The sequence below is a fragment of the Eutrema salsugineum genome, unplaced genomic scaffold, assembly GCF_000478725.1.
Source record: "Eutrema salsugineum unplaced genomic scaffold, Eutsalg1_0 scaffold_7, whole genome shotgun sequence".
NCBI classification, from domain to species: Eukaryota; Viridiplantae; Streptophyta; class Magnoliopsida; order Brassicales; family Brassicaceae; genus Eutrema; species Eutrema salsugineum.
In genome coordinates this window covers 5,479,827-5,485,936 of record NW_006256486.1, presented here as the reverse complement: position 1 = coordinate 5,485,936, position 6,110 = coordinate 5,479,827, and the positions used below count along the sequence as shown (strand labels likewise).

Sequence of the window (6,110 nt, the reverse complement as noted above, 5' to 3'; positions counted from 1 at the left end):
GTTTGGCTGATGTATCTTAACCGGGCAAGACTGTCCTTGAAACTGAGCTGTGTGGCAGGGAGGACATGCAGATCATTGGTTGGATCATTCCCGGTAACATTAGTGTTCTCGAGAACCATCCCTACACCACCAGCTAAAGCCACAGCACAACCTTTTCCACCCTCCAGTTCTGTCCTCCAAGACACACTAATATCTTCCCTTTTCTTTTTTGGGGTCAAGCTATCCAAGTTTGCACAATTGTCTACAATGATCTAACCATAAGCTATCAAAGCAAAGAGATGATACAAAGTTTACAATGATCATAATTCATAAGCTACTAATTTGGAGAATTAGCTTCTCTGAAACAAAACTCATGCATCAGAAGCTGAAACGTTCTTAGCTTTTGCTCACAAGCTGCCATTATGGTGAAGAACTTAGCATGTGGTAAAGATGATGATGTTGCATCTGATGCTCTAACTCGTGGAATGGATGTTAAAGGGGTAACAACTGTCATTAACTATCATGCTGGACAGATAGCTAGAGTAGGCTTGTCTGGTGCTTCACATTGCTCAGTAATCATGCAGTACACTGAAAACTATATCCTGCACAACACACAATCATTCTTTCTCTATAATGTGTGTAAATAAAAGCTTCAGATACCACAGATGATGATTAGTAGGTAATGAAGTGTATATGAAATAAGGGATGAAGTTAAAGTTTCAGAATCTTGTGCTTATCTATAAACCTCTTAGGATAATTGTATAGGAAAATTTCTTGAAGCTCGGTTACCTGATTCTCTGCAACTTGTATTGCTCATGCTATTGACTCTAGCTCCATTTGTTATGGGTCATGGAAAATTCATATTACATCTGGAGAACGTCAAAAACAAACAACAATACTTAAATTTAAACTTATCTATTTCTCTGAAAGAAAAATACGGTAAACAAAAAAAAAAAAATCATGAAATCACAACTTTCAGCCAAAAAAACAATCACCAACTATTTGATGGAAAAAATAAACTTTTAAGTTTTCTGCTTATTTGTTTAATATAATCTCCAACTTTATCTTGATTCAACCGTTTTAGACCCAGTCAGCTATAACTGTTGACTAATATCATGATTAGAAAACATGATAAAAATGAGGGTTTTGGTGAATAAAAAAAAGTTGAGATTAATTTTTAAACTAAAAATTAGAGATTTTCATTTTTCTACCCAAATAGTTATTTTTCAAAATCTATTATATTAAAACAGAAGCACATTTAGTACTTGCTTCCAAACACTCCTAATTTTTTTTAAGTGTTTAAAAATAATTTTAATAATTATTTATATTTAATTTCGAAAATTAGTTACTAATTTAAATATTTTTAGAGTTCCTTAAATATAGGTAATTTAGATTTGATTAAAAATAATAAATCAGATATTAATTTAGATTTGATTTAAAGATTCTAATTTAAATAATTTCTATACTATTAAAATTTTTTATCAAAAATATGTAGAATTAAAAAAAAAAATAATTCACGTATGAAAAATAATGGTCATATTTGAAATATAAAATATTTATAATGATGTAAATGATATGATATTTATGTTGCTTATATAATATATTTACTATTATGATTTATTTACAAATTAATAATAAAATAATAGGTAAAATTCAAATGTATAATTTAAATATTAAAAATATATTTTTTAAAATTTATAGAACTTAAAATATATATAAAAATCGGGTTAAAAATATTTTGGTAACTAAAATCACTAATTTTGAATTATACATGTATCTCGAAAATATATTTTTCATACAAAATAAAAACATAAAAAATTAAAAATTATTTCATACACTAAAATGTGGTTTGAAAAACCAGTTGTACACTCCATTCATTGATTAAATTTTAGAAAACTATAATGCTAAATAATACTGTTAATACATCTCAAATTTGTAACAAATATTTATATTATAGGTAATATGAACGGAAAATTTAGAATTATGTTTTTATAATAGTTCATTTTGAATTAATATTAGCGGACGGGTAAAAATTATATTTGTATAATCATAATTAATTTTAATACTATAAAAATATATCTAAACACAAAAATCAATATTTTCACTTATAAAAAAATATATTTATAAAAATAATTATATTTAAACTCAAAAACACAAATTATATTACAAAATTTGTTAAACAATAAAAAATATTCCCGTGCGGATGTACGGGGTTAGAATCTAGTTTAAGATTAAAGTAGTAGAAAGTAAAAGTACTACGATGATATATATTCACAACTAAAAAGATCTAATTTAATTTTGAAAAGAAAATACTGATATGAAAAATGAAATCACCATTTTCTTCGTCACCTAAAAAATATATTGAAGTTTTTTAATAAAAACTTTACCATATACAAAAAGGAAATTAGCATTTTTAATAGAAAATCAATTTCTGAGAAAGATAACTCAAATATAATTTTTTTATCCATATTTTTGTTTTTGAAATAATTATTGAAATTGGAGTGTTTTACTAACTACTTTATAATATAAAAATTAAAATGTTAGATCACAAAATGAAAATGTTACTAAATGTTACTAAATTTTATAATTATTTACCAAAATTATGAATTTTATAATTATTTACCAAAAATTATAATTTTCTGAGATTTGACATATTATTTAACTATTTTGATCTAAAGTTTTGGAAAAAATATTTACCAAAAAATCCTTATATACTTTGTTTTTGAAAAAACATCCTTATATAGTTGACTAAAATTAGAACTATAATGGTTTATTTGATAAAAGTCGGGAATTTTTTGGATTAGTTAAAGAAAATATGGTTAATATAGACAAAAAATAGTAATAGAGAATATTTTTATGTCTATGTGCTATTCATTTTCATATTTTTCACTCATAATTTGAAATAAAAAATTATCATGCAATATGAGTTTCAATTATATGTAAATGAGTTAAACCAAAAATAATTTTTAAACATAATTGAAATGAAATAATGATAAAAATGAATAAATATTTAAATAAAGAATATTGGATATTGGATATCCGTTTTCAAATTTCTTCTATTATCCAGATCTGAATCTGAATTTTCCGAATATATTATTTTACTATTCGAATTCATATCCGAACTACAAAGATATTTATTTTACAGATCGAATAGGAACGGATATCGGATCAGAGACTGGATACCGGATATTAATCGCAGGGCTAGTTCAAGCGCCGTGTGAACACAAGTTAGTGTTGGAAAAATGTATTCTTAGCATCTCAAATGTATTCCTCCATTTTCAACTCCAAAAAAAATATTCTAAATATATTATTTATTTTTATTTTATTGTTAATTACTAATAATACACTTTATTTATAAAAATTACAAATAAACTCATTTATTTTTTTTAGTAAAAACTTCTATAAATTATAAAATTATTTTAAATTCAACTATTATAATATACAAATAATACTACACACTATTTAAAATAATAAAACAAAGTACATTTTAATTTTATGTATTTCTTATGTATTTTTAATTTTATGTTATTTCTAGTTTTAGTTAATCTTCTTATATTTTTTATTCTCAAATTTTAAATCTATTTATTTTAAATTTTAAATTAAATATATATAATATAAATGATTAAATTATAAATAAAAAATATAGTTTAAGAATTAATGAAAAGTAAATAACTATTTTGTAAATAAAAAAATTCACCTGCAAAATGGAGTTAAAAATGGGGTTACTCTATATTTGGAGCTAAGAAATATACTGTTCCTGAGTTGAAAAGAGTATATGACAATATCAAAATTAAGATCGTAGGAAAACCTGGCGTAAATGGCGGCAATATCAATTCGGTTGTTTACCAAGTACTGTCTCTGAGTTATGAAGATTTGCCAATGGAGTTAAAGCATTGCTTCCTTTACCTAGCTCATTTCCCTGAAGATTACAAGATATATTTGGAGACATTGTTTCCCTACTGGGCTTCAGAAGGAATAATAACGTCATTTTGCAATGGAGCAACCATTCAAGAAAGTGGAGAAGACTTCCTAGACGAGTTAGTACGGAGAAATTTGGTTTTCGTCGAAAGATTATCTAAATACTTTCAAATGCATGACATCATGAGAGAAGTATGCTTAACTAAAAGCGAAAGAAGAGAACTTTCTTCAAGTCATCAAAGTCCCTACTTCCACCTCTACTAGCAATGCTCACACTCCTAGCAGATCTCGCAGACTCGTTATGTATAGTGGGAATGCACTTCAAATGCTGGGACATAAAAGCAACAAAAAAGTCAGATCTGTTTTGTGTGTTTGGAGCCAAGGGATACGTGTGGAAGCAGTCAGCTCAATGTTTCCGAAGTTCACCATTACTCAGGGTGTTAGATCTGGATTACGTCGAGTTTGAAGGAGGGAAGTTACCATCCAGCATTGGAGAGCTCATTTCACTTAAGATTTTTGAGCTTACAAGGGGCTTTTGTATCTCATCTACCTTCTTCTCTGAGGAATCTAAAGCTTCTGCTCTATTTGAACTTATCGCTCAGAGATGTGCCAGTTCATGGGCCAGTTCATGTGCCAAATATATTGAAAGAGATGCTAGAGTTGAGGTTCCTTTGTCTACCTTTAGTTATGGATCATAAAACAAAGTTGGAATTGGATGATCTAGTGAACCTGGAGAAATTGGGGTGTTTCTCAACGAAACACAGTAAAGTGACAGATCTCCTCCGTATGACTCGTCTGAGGGAACTTCATGTAAATTTCACTGGTGAGACTGCTTATGAAACTCTATCGTCGTCTCTCCGTGAATTAAAAAACCTCCAGCGGTTTGCAATAGTTAATACTGAAGAACCTCATCATAAGGGTGATTTCGCTTTGGATTTCATTCATCTAACAGATTTATCGTTGAGCATACATATGGCAAGGTTTCCTGATCAATATCAATTCCCTCCCAACCTTGCACGGATATGTCTACAATTTTGCAGGATGGAAGAGGATCCAATGCCAATTCTGGAAAAGTTGCTTCATTTAAAGTCTATTGAATTAACAGATCGTGGTTTCATCGGGAAGAGAATGGTGTGCTCAAAAGGTGGATTCTCTCAATTATATGATCTAAGAATATCTGAGCTAGAAGAGTTGGAAGAGTGGATCGTAGCAGAAGGGTCGATGCCATGTCTTCGTACTTTGACTATAGGAAGATGCGAAAAGCTGAAGGAGATACCAGAGGGGCTGAAGTATATAACCTTCCAAAAGGAATTGGTAATTGAAAAACTGAAAAGGGAGTGGACGAAGAAACTAGTACCAGGTGGGGAAGATTACTACAAGGTCCAACACATTCCTAATGTTCAGTTTATCAACTGTGATGGCGAATAAAACGTAGCAGGTAAATCTTTTTGGTATTATGGACAAGTCTTAAAATTACATTATACGTTGATCTAACCCTTTTTTGTTTATCATCTCATTTATCCCAATTAGATGTCATGAACTAAATAATTCACTTGTTCACAGCTTGACAGACGCAAAAGTTGTGGTTCACTTATGGGCAATTGAGAGCATGTGTAGTCACCACTTAAATCATGTTATTTTTGCTACTGAGGCTGTTGAACTGGTGGGGGCAATCGAAAGGCCGCAGGCGTGGCCAGCTCTTCGTGATGAATCAGGGGAATTACTCAAAGGCCTGAGTAACATTGCCGACTGGAGATAGCGGAAAGAAACGCGTAAAACAAATATATGCGCTTTCTTGATAGCAAAGAGTGTCATTTCGGAGAGAAGATACCAATCATATGTTGCAACAGGGGAACCAGTGTGGCTTCAGCATATGATTCGGGCAGATCTACCAAATTAGTTATTGATTACATTTGCTTAGTTGTGTTGGTTGTGTTTCATGGCTCTGTTTTAAGAGCTAAAAACTCTGTTTTAATGATGTCCTACTAAATAAATTCTATTCAGCTTTAAAAAAAAAAGAACTAAATAATTCACTTTAAGTCAACACGGCTTTTTTTTTTTCTTCTATTACATAAACTAAGTGAATACGTAACGTGCAAGTTTTTCTTTTCAATTATTTCAAATTTATATTTTCATAAAAGTAAATATAATCATCATTTGTTAAAATGCTATTATAAATTATCTTAAAAATAAATTTAATATATATATTAAAT

General features: G+C 29.1%; 1 pseudogene; it reads left to right on the top strand.

Annotated features, from left to right (window-relative positions):
- Positions 1-401: 401 nt before the first annotated feature.
- LOC18010893 lies at positions 402-5,325 on the top strand (annotated as a pseudogene).
- The last annotated feature ends 785 nt before the right edge of the window (positions 5,326-6,110 follow it).